This window comes from Cyprinus carpio, chromosome A7 (assembly GCF_018340385.1).
Source record: "Cyprinus carpio isolate SPL01 chromosome A7, ASM1834038v1, whole genome shotgun sequence".
In the NCBI taxonomy this organism is placed as follows: domain Eukaryota; kingdom Metazoa; phylum Chordata; class Actinopteri; order Cypriniformes; family Cyprinidae; genus Cyprinus; species Cyprinus carpio.
This window is the reverse complement of record NC_056578.1, coordinates 7,868,386-7,880,846: the sequence shown is the minus strand read 5'-3', so window position 1 is coordinate 7,880,846 and position 12,461 is coordinate 7,868,386. Positions and strand designations below refer to the sequence as shown.

At 31.2% G+C, this 12,461-nt stretch overlaps 1 pseudogene; it reads left to right on the top strand.

Annotated features, from left to right (window-relative positions):
* Positions 1-756: 756 nt before the first annotated feature.
* Positions 757-12,107, top strand: LOC109113414 (annotated as a pseudogene).
* The last annotated feature ends 354 nt before the right edge of the window (positions 12,108-12,461 follow it).

Here is a 12,461-nt window from a genome sequence, read left to right as displayed (position 1 = left end):
ATTTTAAAATATTTATTTTAAAATCTCAGTGGTCATTAAAAAGAGGACCAGAGGATCTCAGTGCACAATCTCTTTAATATGTTTTATTTATAAAAATATATTATACATATACATATATTTAATAATTTAAAATAAAATGCATCATGACCATGCACGTTTTCTTTTATACATTTGAGTAAGTACAGGTAAGAATAAGTATGTTGTTTTATTTTTACATAAATATATCTGTTACACTGAATGACGAAAGAAAACATTATTTTGCCCATATTTTGACATTTTATCATCACAAAAGTTATTCGAAACATTAAAGCAGACATTTTACTTGCATTTAATATTTCTATATTTAATACGCTAACTGAAAATCAAAAGGCATTTTGTTAGAAATAAGCAAACATTATATCATGATTGTTTACAAATCATACCATTAATCTGAATAACAAAAGAGTTTTAAAGAGTGAAAATTCTTTCACATGACTTTATTAATACCAAAATGTTAAGCAAAACGATGTTTTCAGTGATTATTAGTCACTTTCATTGTGTCAACTTAAAATCTACAAAAAATCACAATACGCCCCACACAAAAAAAAAAAAAAAACAAACTATTCAACAAAATTTACGAGTTTTCAAAAGACTAAACCCTATAAGGCTTTCCCCTGGAATGTTTACCTTTCTTTAAAGTGCTTGTGAACTGACTCCGCCCACTCAGGAAGACGAATCCATTTTTAAACTGACTCCGCCCACTCAGTACGACTACTGTATCCAGGGATTTAATAGACCACACGCACACGTGGATTCCTCTGACTGATGTTCACGAGTGAATCATTCACTGAGCTGCTGCAGTGATCACAGCCGGTTGGTGTTCAACGCGTCTGTTTGCAGTCTGACTGGGTTTGTGCAGCGCAGGATCATTATGGCAGCTCTGCGTGCGGCAAAACAAGCTTTGAGAAGAGAAATCAAGGCTCGAGTGGCTGCAGTGAGCGATCAAGAGAAGCTGAGACAGTCTTGAGTCGTCTCGCAAAAGGTGAATATCACTGACCTGTCAGCGGAAAGAAGATTGTACTTCCACTTAACATGATATCTGAGTAAAGAGGTTATTATGGGAACGTTCTGGGAACCTACGGACTTTAGGGGAACGTTCTATTTATGTAAATAAAACATTCCTGGAACGTTAGAATGCCAGATTTTGGGAACGTTCTGGGAACCAAAAATCGTTAGCTGGGTACTTAGTTCAATAACCTAACAAACCCCATGAAAATCTTATTTCGCTGTCTCAGGGTACAGAGATCATTTCTTAATCACTTAATACGTCGTGTTTATTATTTAAGCAAATATATACCAAATACATTAACTTTGTATTATTTATAACGATTTAATATGTCATTCTTTAATTTTTTCGTCCAGCTTTACATTCTCTACTCCCACATTTCTTTTTAAGGCTTTGGATATAAAATTATTTGGAAGTGTCTTCCTGGTCTCCTGCTTATTTTTAATTTTTTTATTTTGGCATTTCTGTAAGAGAACAATGGAAATGTGTAGAAAAAAAAATAAATAAATAAATAAATATATATTTACATTTAGTCATTTAACAGACGCTTTTATCCAAAGCGACTTACAAATGAGGACAATGGAAGCAATCAAAATCAACAAAAGAGCAATGATATATAAGTGCTATAACAAGTCTCAGTTAGCTTAAATGCAGTACACGTAGCAAGGGCTTTTAAATAATATAATAAATAAAAAGAACACAGATAGAATAGAAAAAGAATAGAGCAAGCTAATGCTAGAGCTCTTTTTTTATAATTGTATAATAAATGAAAAGAAAATAGATAGAATACAAAAAGATTAGAAAGGTTATTAAATTTTTATTTTTTAAATAGAATTAGAATAGTGAGTGCAAAAGTTAATATATATAAGTTATATTTAAATAATAGATAAATATATAAATAAAAAGTGTATTTAAGTCAACAGGTAAATAAAACATTACAAAAAATATAAACAGTACAGCAATGAGTAAAAAAAATAAATAAATACAAACTAAATATCAAATATTATTTACACATTTTTATTATCATCATCACTGACAGTACAGATTGTGTCTTTATACGAGAAACTGTATAGATGTCTCTTAAATTTAAGGATGGGTGGGCCCTGCATGAATATTCTCATGTTTATTAGTCCGTGGCATCTAAAAGATTGAAAACCCCTGCTTTGGAGGTTATTAACCCTCAAACCACATATGCTGCTTGTGTGAATGTTCATACGCTTAATCCCAAAATGGCAAAACTCTTAATCAGTTGCAGGTTTGTGGAAAGTGCTTTGGTTACATTTTGACTCCTTATCAGCTAAACAATATAATATATTTGTTCCATGTTTGTGTACGTTTTTTTTTTTTCTTTTGTAATTAAGTTGTGTGTTAATAATGTAATTACATATCCTAGACTGAGCAATATACAACTTAGAAACATAGCCCACGTTAAACATTCTTAAGCATGCTACAAATAAACTATGAACAATTGGTAAATATGCTTTGTGTTTATTAACAACTATCCAAATGTATGCCTAGTTGTTCAGGCATCCCTAATACCTGTCCAGCCAGCGTGTCGCTGTCTTCCTGAACATGCATGATGAGGTGCGCACAGACGACATCCTCCAGGACATCTTCAAGAGGGGGAAAGTCTGCTTCATGTCTGCTTAAGTAAAAAAAAGATCTCCCAGAGGGGGAAAGTACTTCCCATCGGATTACCTTCCCCCGGAGCAGTCGAATGGACATGTTACGACTCAAGGACACGGAGGAGGTGAAGACGCTGCCACTCACGTCCTGGAACATCCGGCAGCCAGCAGACGAGGACAGCTACCGAGAGGAAGCCCTGACCTCAGGTGGACCTGCCCTCAAAACTCTGGTTGATTTTGATTTCTTTTTATTTTATATTTATTTCAGGTAACATAAATAAAATACTAAAAAATAAAAAAAATAAAAAAAATACTGAATGCTGCACATTTTGCTAGATGTTGTGTGTTGTTGTCTAGTGTTATATTATCAACCTAATATCGGGGTTGCATGATTCATTTAAATAAAAGCGAATTCACAATATGTGGCCTATCAAATTACAGAGGCTGTGATTTAAATAACTAAATATTCTCATTTACACATGAGCAACTCATAATCGGGTATTTTCAGTGTGTCAGAACAACTCGATTAGAAATTAAGAAATTAAGAACAATAAATATTAGTATTGTAATTTTACTTTTTTGTATTGTGAAATTACTATTATAAAAATATTTTCCTTAAATTTGTACAGTTTATTTTTCTTAGATTTATACAGTTAAATGTTACAAGAGTAATATTTCTTTTATTAAAAATTTATATTATTATTAGTCATATTGGTTTATAATCGTAATTTTTTTGACGAAATTGTGCAGATTAAACAACAACTTTTTAGAAAAAAAGTTATATTGTATAAAAAAAAAAAAAAATATGATCCTACTTGTCTTAAATACTAGGTTTTTACAGTTAAATATAAAAAATATATATTTATTATTTTTATTAATATTAATAATTGCTTTTATATTCATATTTATTTATATAATCATACTAAATCTTAAATATTAGATTTTTACAAAACAACAACTTATTTAAAAAAAGTTGTACTGTAAAATCAAAAAATTATAATCATACTTAAATATTAGATTTTTACAGTTGAATATTATAGTAATACTTCATTTTTATTATTATTATTATTATTATTATTATTATTAATAATAATAATAATTATTATTATTATTATTATAGTTTCATTGATTTATAATCACATCTTTTTTTGACCAAATTGTGCAGCCCAACAAACAAGCTTTAAAATGCATTTTAAATTAAATCAGAAAAAAATAGAGAGAGAGAGAGAGAGAGAGAGAGAGAGAGGGAGAGAGGGAGGATGTTTTCCTCAAAATTGATCAGACTCAGTTTATTTCATTTACTAATAAAATATGCAAAATAAGTTCTGCTGCACATATTCGCAGAGCTGTTAGTTATACTAATATAATAATATTAGTATAATTATAATGTGAGGAAAGTGTTATACAGCTGTAAGGTGATGTGGAAAGGGGGATGTATTGTACCATTAGATGGTGCTCTCATCCCACAGTTACATTTGGCTTCATATTCACTAAAGTATATTCAGAATCAGTTATTAATGTTGTATATTGCATTGAACACAAGCCTTTGCATCCGCACACGAACACTAGGATATTTTCAGCTTGTTACTGTAATGTTGCATTTTGTGGTTGATTATTTGCACTTTCCAAGTTAAATAAAGTGTGAAACTGCATTGCAGTGTTGAAGGACTGTACATAACACCAAACAGCTCGACTCATGATTTTGAAAGCTCCTTGTGAGATTACGGCTCAGAGACAGACTAACGATCACAGCGCCACCTAGTTTTACTGCAATCATAAGATATTCTCTCTAAATGTGTGACTTAGAGCCATGCATCTATCATTAAATACAGTTAGCAACACATCGTACTTCTATAATATATGCATTATTAAATTAATAAAGAATATTATGGAAATTTACAGTTATGCAAGATTTGATTTTATCCATCAGATTGGATGGTGAAAAGTGGGTGTTAACAGAAGCAAGACTAGGTTGGAGGTGGTTTATGCACTTTTAATTGCAATAATATTTACCAGTAAATCATGCACAATAAAACCAGAAATCTGTATTTAGAAAATAAATGCATTAGCATGGGATTTTCTCTATCATTTCTTCATTATTGTGTAATTTAGTAGTGTTTATTGTCAAACTCATGCAGTATTTTTTGTTATACTGCCTGAGTCATGAACTTACCATCATATTTAATATATTCATAAGTGAGTTATGACTCATAAATCATGCCATTGCCTGCATACAGATAGTATTTATGGGTTTTGTGACTGTAGGCTGTTTATGGGTATCAAAGATGTGCTTTTCATCTAATCGTCCTAATTTACCATCTATACAGTTTGCTTCATCTCTATAATTTATCATCAGGCTAATTATAGCTTAAGTGAATCATACATTCTAGCAGAATGGCTTGTTTTCTAAAGCAAATAGGAAAGAAATCAGCCATGTGGTGGAGAATATAAACTAGGCAGGTGTTACAGGACGGCAGACCCCTGTGGAGTAAGTAATAATAATTCAGAGATTAAAGTCTGTGTGTTTTAGCACCAGATTTGATGTGTATGTGTGCATTAAAGAGAGAGGAGGGGATGAAATACACAGCCGTTCAGGAGAAAGGGAAAGAAAATCAGAGAAATGGGGGCTGATATGTGAACCGCACATGAGGAGGGTGTAATCGTGCTAAACTGTCCTGGTCTGAGAGAGGAAAGAGGGTGTTTTTTTTTTTTTTTTGCAGTTTGTTCCTGCGGAATGAAACCATCACCTTGAGCTCAGGACGTCCCGCGGCCTTCCTCTCGCCCGTAGGTGTGTTTGCCTTTAAAGTCTACAAAAAAAGACAAATTTCAAAGCTTATTTACATTCTAAATACAGATTTCTGGTCCTGTTGTGGACGATTCAGTGCACGCAGATTTTAAAAAAGTCTGTATTTGAAATCTTTCATAAATATGTAACAACTTCTTTCACCTCTGAAACAACTTTCCTGTATATGATACAGTGTTGGTTTAGCATTGTTGATATACTCTTAGTTTTTGTTATTGTTTTGAATTAGATTGTCTTTTTTCACTTTAATTTTACTCAAGTTTAATTAATGTTTGTTTTGTCATTTTTATCGTTTTTTTTTTTTAAATGTCTATATATCATTTACTAATTTAATTTTATTTTTAGTTTCTTTTAGTATAAAATAGTGTTTAGTATCATTGCTTATATTATTATAGTTTTTTTTTCACTTAAATGTTAGTTTATTTTGTGTTTATATATTAGTTTTTATTATTATTATTTTAGTTAATGTTAGTGTTTGTCATTTTTATTATTTAGTTATTTATTTATTGCCATAACCGGTTTGTCTATTTATTATTTTTATTAGCTTTGGTTTAATTATTTTTACACATAATATGATGTTACATATATATATATAGATATATATATATATATATAAATATATATATATATATAGGTTTAGTCATTTTAGTTTAAATAGCTTCAGAAACTAGCTGAAATAAAATGTTATCACAGTTATATTTATTTTATTTAAATATTGTTTTAGTTTTTATTTTATGATGATAATCCTCATTTAATAATACTTTTATAATAGCTATTTAGATATTGTTATAGGTTAATATTATGATAATTTTAGGTAGAGATATTATGATTGAAGTAGTAATATGGACATTGGCTTATTAAATGTTGTTAATAAAAATAAATGAAATGGAGCCGCGACTGGATGAAAATGACAGGTGTGTGTGTGTGTTTGTGTTTGAAGGAGGGACAGGCGTTGCTTGTATTGGCTGTACATCACTGTGACACTAAGTGCTAACAAGACTGAATGGTTTGAATCCAGCGGATTGAACTTCATTGCCTATCTGTTGGTGTGTCTGATTGAGGCGCTCCGAATCCCGCAATAACACTCCATTCCTCACTGTCTTCCCCTTAAGGTCAAACCATGCTGCTTGTAAATCAACAAGTTTTTATATGATTCCAACAAACATTTGGACTTAATGAACTGTGCTGTCTGGATGGAATGGCTCTCATATTTCCGGCAGCAGTATGAAAAGCATCTCATAGACGCAACTGTTAGTAGTGTATATACCTAACCATACATGAAATGAGTCTCTCACAAATACAGCTGTTTTAGTGAATAAAAAAAAAATGTTTGTTTGTTTTTTTTAAAAATGTTTTATTTATTGATTGATTGAAAATACCCTGGTATGCCTACAAAGGTAGACTTTATTTGATAAAAAAAATACTGTAGAAACAGTAATACTGTGAAATATTATTACCATTATTATTACAAAATGACTACTTTCTATGTGAAAATATTGTAAAATGTAATTTATTGCTTTGATCAAAGCTGAATTTTCGCTATCATTACTCCATTCTTCATTTATTATTATTATCAATGTTGAAAACAGTTCAACATTTATAATACTTTTGTGGAAACAGTGATGTTTATATTTTTTCAGGATTCTTTGATGATTTGAAAGTTCAAATGAACAGCGTTTATTTGAAATAAAAATCTTTGTTATAAATGTATCATTGCCTTTACTGTCTCTTTTGACATTTTTAAGCATCCTTGCTGAATAAAAGTATTTTTTTTATTTTTTATTACACTATTGTATTACACTATCGTTCAAAAGTTTGGGGATCAGTAAGACTTGTAATGTTTTTTTAAAGAAGTCTCATGCTCATCAAGGCTGCATTTATTTGATCAAAAAAAAGGTAATCTTGCAAAATGTTATTACAATACAAAACAATGGTTTCTATATTAATATCCTTTAAAGTATAATTTATTTCTGTGATGCAATGCTGAATTTCCATCAGCCATTACTCCAGTGTCACATGATTCTTAGAATTATTAATGTTGGCAACAGTTGTGCTGCCAAATCTATCTATCTATCTATCTATCTATCTATCTATCTATATATATATATATATATATATATATATATATATATATATATATATATATATATATAAATGTTGTTTTTCAGGATTCTTTGATGAATATAATGTTCAAAAGATTATTCAGGATTCTTTGATGAATATAATGTTCAAAAGAACAGCATTTATTCAAAATATAAATCTTTTCTAACAATATAAATCTTTGTTATCACTTTTTATCAATTTAACATCCTTTGCTGAATAAAAGTTTTAATTTCTTTCAAAAAAAAGAAAGAATGAAAAATTACTGACCTCAAACTTTGGAACTGTAGTGTATATAGTTAGAAAAGATTTCTATTTTAAATAAATGCTCTTTTAAACTTTTTATTCATCAAAGAATCCTGAAAAAAAGTATCACAGTTTCCATAAAAATATGCAGGAGCACAACAGTTTCCAGCACTGATAATAAATCAGCATATTAGATTGATTTCTGAAGGATCATGTGACACTGAAGACTGGAGTAATGATGCTGAAAATTCAGCTTTGATCACAGGAATAAATTACATTTTAATGTATATTAAAATAGAATAATATTTCACAATATTATATTTTTCCCCTGTATTTTTGATCAAATAAATGCAGACTTTATGAGCATAAGAAACTCCTTTAAAAAAACATTTAAAATCATTCTGATCCCAAACTTTTGAACGGTAGCGTGTATGTATATATAATTTACAAAATCCAATAAATGACAGCAGAAATCTCCATTTGTCTCCCTCTTTCCTCTTTAGCAGCATTATATGATAAAAAAATAAATAAAAATTAAAGCAATCATAAAAGTTTGCTCTTCATCTACAGTAGCAAAAAAAAACTGAGGAATCCCCATCGGCACAATCCTGTGTTTCTTCAAATCCTTTTGACTTCACCTTTTACACCAGAGGATTGTGAACTGGGATCGGCAGATAAATAGATGACATGAAGCGATAAGATTTTTTCTTTTTTTTTAAATCCTGCAAAGGACTGATGCACTTTCAAACTGAAACCTTGAGCAATTTTGGGGACAAAACAATAATCTGAGATCTTGAATGGTCCCAGATGTTGCTAAGATTCAGCCTGAAGGCCTGAGAAAGACGTTCTCTAGAACTGATGAAAGTAAAAGATCTGTGCTGGCTTGAGTAGGACTCTAAATAAAAAAAATCACATATATATTAGATATTCTCACACTTTCACACACACAAAAAAAAAAAAACATTTAAGAATTATGCACAACAGAAGAATCTCAGAAAATGCTCTCATCATACAACATTCTTGTTTTTTATTTAAAGTGACTCCTTACGATTTTCCAACACAGTCCTGTCATGTTGAAAAATGTGTATGTAATACTTCTGCATAGATGCATTTTTAATGAATGTTGAAGACAGTCATAATAAAACAGCCAACAGACAAATAAATAACAAGCGGTGCAGGAATAGGCTGTGATTGTGAGATGTTTGCACCCATGATATCAGCATTTAATGGTTCTGCCTGTGTTTAAAATTCAGACTAGTTACAGAGTTCATGTAAACCAATCAATCAGACTGTCTGGCCACTGTCATTTATAGTTTGTCTTCCAAATCGGCACATTTGTAAGGCCTTTATATGCAAAAGGCCTTATTTGTGAATATAAACAGAATGTGAATCTAAAACTGAAATACAATTTAAATGCAAATGCATTTACAGAAATGCAAAAAACAAACAAACAAACAAACAAACAAAAAAATGTTTTTATCATGAACAAGGCCCATCAGGCTCATTAGAAATGTAGAGTGTTTGCTGGCTACGACAGCAGAATGAAAATCTGTGTGAATCTTTGTAAATGATCGCATTGAACTAAACGTAACAATTTATGTAAAAAATTATCAGTTAATGCAGAAATTTGTTCTACTCATATCTTATGAGGCTCATTGTGTGAATGATGTTGTTTTTGTTTTTATCACAAGTAGCAAGTAAATTCATTAATATAATTTGCTGAATGCAGTTCAGTGTGATAGTTTACATACTAATGGATTTCCCAAAGAGATGCACAGAAATTAGTTCTGCTTGCGTTTCAACAGTTTGTGCACAAATAGTGTGTTTATAACAAATATGTTCTACTCCTGTTTCTTGTGGCCCAAATCAAGAACTTAAATTGTAGTGTTTGTTGGCTACACTATAAAAATAATTTGTCAAGGTTGTAAAAAAGGTAATTGGAGTAGGTTTTATAAAAACTTTTTCAGTCTTTCTAACATTGAAATTTCATGTTTAATTCATTATGCCATTATATCACAACTATTTGTGAAATTTACTAGCAATTTATGAGTGAGAAATTTAAATAGTTTAAAAAAAGGTGTCTTCACACAAGTGACTTAAAGGGATACTCCACCCCAAAATGAAAATTTTGTCATTATTCACTTACCCCCATGTCGTTCCAAACCTGTAAAAGCTTCATTCGTCTTCGGAACACAATTTAAGATATTTTGGATGAAAACTGGGAGGCTTGTGACTGTTCCATAGACTGCCAAGTAAATAACAGCGTCAAGGTCCAGAAAAGTATGAAAAGCATCATCAGAATAGTCCATCTGCCATCAGTGGTTCAACCGTAATGTTATGAAGCGACGAGAATACTTTTTGTAAGCGAAGAAAACAAAAATTACGACTTTATTCAATAATTCCTTGGTCAACAGTCTCCTCTGCGTCTCTCCATATCACCGTATGCTGCGTATGCTCTTCTGTGTCAGATGGACTATTCTGATGATGCTTTTCATACTTTTCTGGACCTTGACAGTGTATTTTACTTGGCAGTCAACGGGACATTCACAAGCCTCCCTGTTTCATTTCAGGCTCAACTGAAAAAAAAAAATGTAATCTAGAAATTGACCGGAAATTGTTAGTAAATTTAACAGATACAAAGAAATGGCAAGTATAACACATTGAATTAAATGTGAAATTTAACCGGAATAGTATAGTAATAGTAATCTTTATTTAAAAAAATTCTTGAAAAAATAATAATTTAGTGTTTGAAAAGTAAAGAGTTTGTTAGCTATGCTTCCTCTAAGAAATCACGTTTTGAATAATGATTTGTTCAGAATTTAAAATTATATTAGTTTCAACATACTTATGCAGTGTATTTACTGCCACGTTCTTGTGCTAATCAACTAACTTTCAAACCTATTGTGTAATACTTCTAATTAGCTTTTAATTTGCTAGTTGTCATTGCTTTACACGTATGCAACTGTCATCTGAAAGAAGTTACTGGAATTCAAAAATAGACATGCATTGATTATAATAACAGTCAATTAAGAAGCATGCATGATGCATCTTTTCCATTATAAATAGCTAGAATATATTAGCAAACCAACAGAAAAATCTTTAAAAATATGGATGAAGTATGTTCTATTATAAAACACGTATCTTTTTAAGCACACGTGCAGATGCTTTTTGTTTATAGCTCTTAAATGACAGTCTGAATTGCCTAAAATCCACTCAGCGGTTTCATTTTGAGGCAAGTTTGGCTTCCCTGCACGTTTTTTGGTTCTTAAGACCTGGAAATTCACTGTATTGTGCTGTAATGGTGTAATTTGAGCTCCAAAAGCAAATCTGCATAATCCGCATAATCTTATTTAATTACTGTCTTTCCTTTCTAATTTTGTTACAGGAGGACTAGATCTTATCCTCATGCCTGGTTTGGGATTTGATAAGAAGGGGAATTGGCTTGGCAGAGGAAAAGGTTTCTACGACACGTATTTGGAGCGCTGTAGGACGCACCCGAAGGGAAAGCCGCACACCATCGCCTTGGCTTTCAAAGAGCAGCTGTGTGCTGAAGTCCCAGTGCGTGAACATGATATTCTTATTGATGAAGTCCTCTATGAAGATGAGGAATGAACTGCACCAGTCAGACCTTGATTTCAGCGCTGCTGAGAGCCATTTGAATTCAAATGATTCCTGCGACATTGATCTTGTTTCTGAATGAAATGCATTAAATCTCCTTGGATGCAATCCATATTCTCATCTCAAATAATGTCTGGGGACTCCTTTCAGAGAAGAGTTTCTGTATCAGCATAAGAATCACCAAACTCGCTACAAAAAGGCTAAATACTATATGCAGTCTGTCCTGTCTTTAAAGGAACAGTTCACTCACACATGAAAATTTGGTCTTTATTTTGTCACTCGTGTTGTTTTAAATCTGTATGCAGTCATAATATGATGTTTGGTTCCCTTTTCTTTTTTCAATCTTTCAAACTCAAATTATTAGCCTATAATTACTATTTCAGTTTTGATGGAAGGTAAGATTATCAGTAATAACTAATTTCAGTCTATTCCTCAGTCAGGCATCAGAAGACTTAGACTATACTGACTTCTTGTATGGTACTTTTATGTTGTTTTCATTGGCTTTTTATTTTTATTTTTTATCTGTGTTCCACAGAAACATGAAAGCAGACAAGATGTAAACTACATGAGGGTGAATAAATAATGACAGAATTTGCCATTTTGGTAAAATGATCTTCTGTACCTGATTCTTACTTGATTTCCTTTGTGTCATGTTTATGAAATTCTTCAACTTGAAATATTGTATCATAGGCCTATCTTCAAATTTAAACACTATTATCGACTAGTTAATATATAGTACTCAACATTTGAAGTGGATCAAAACCTTTCATCAATGTTGTCCTAAAACCAAAACAATACCCATTCTTGGACTACTGTATGTTCAGACCGCTCATTTGCATACCAACATTTTACAAATATATTAGTGTTTATATATATGTGTGTGTGTGTGTGTGTGTGTGTGTGTGTGTGTGTGTGTGTGTGTGTGTGTGTGTGTGAAAGAGAGAGAGTATGTGTAAACAAAAAAAATGTGTGTTATGCATTTATATTTTCATAATATATTTTTCTTCAGCAAGGACACAGTAAA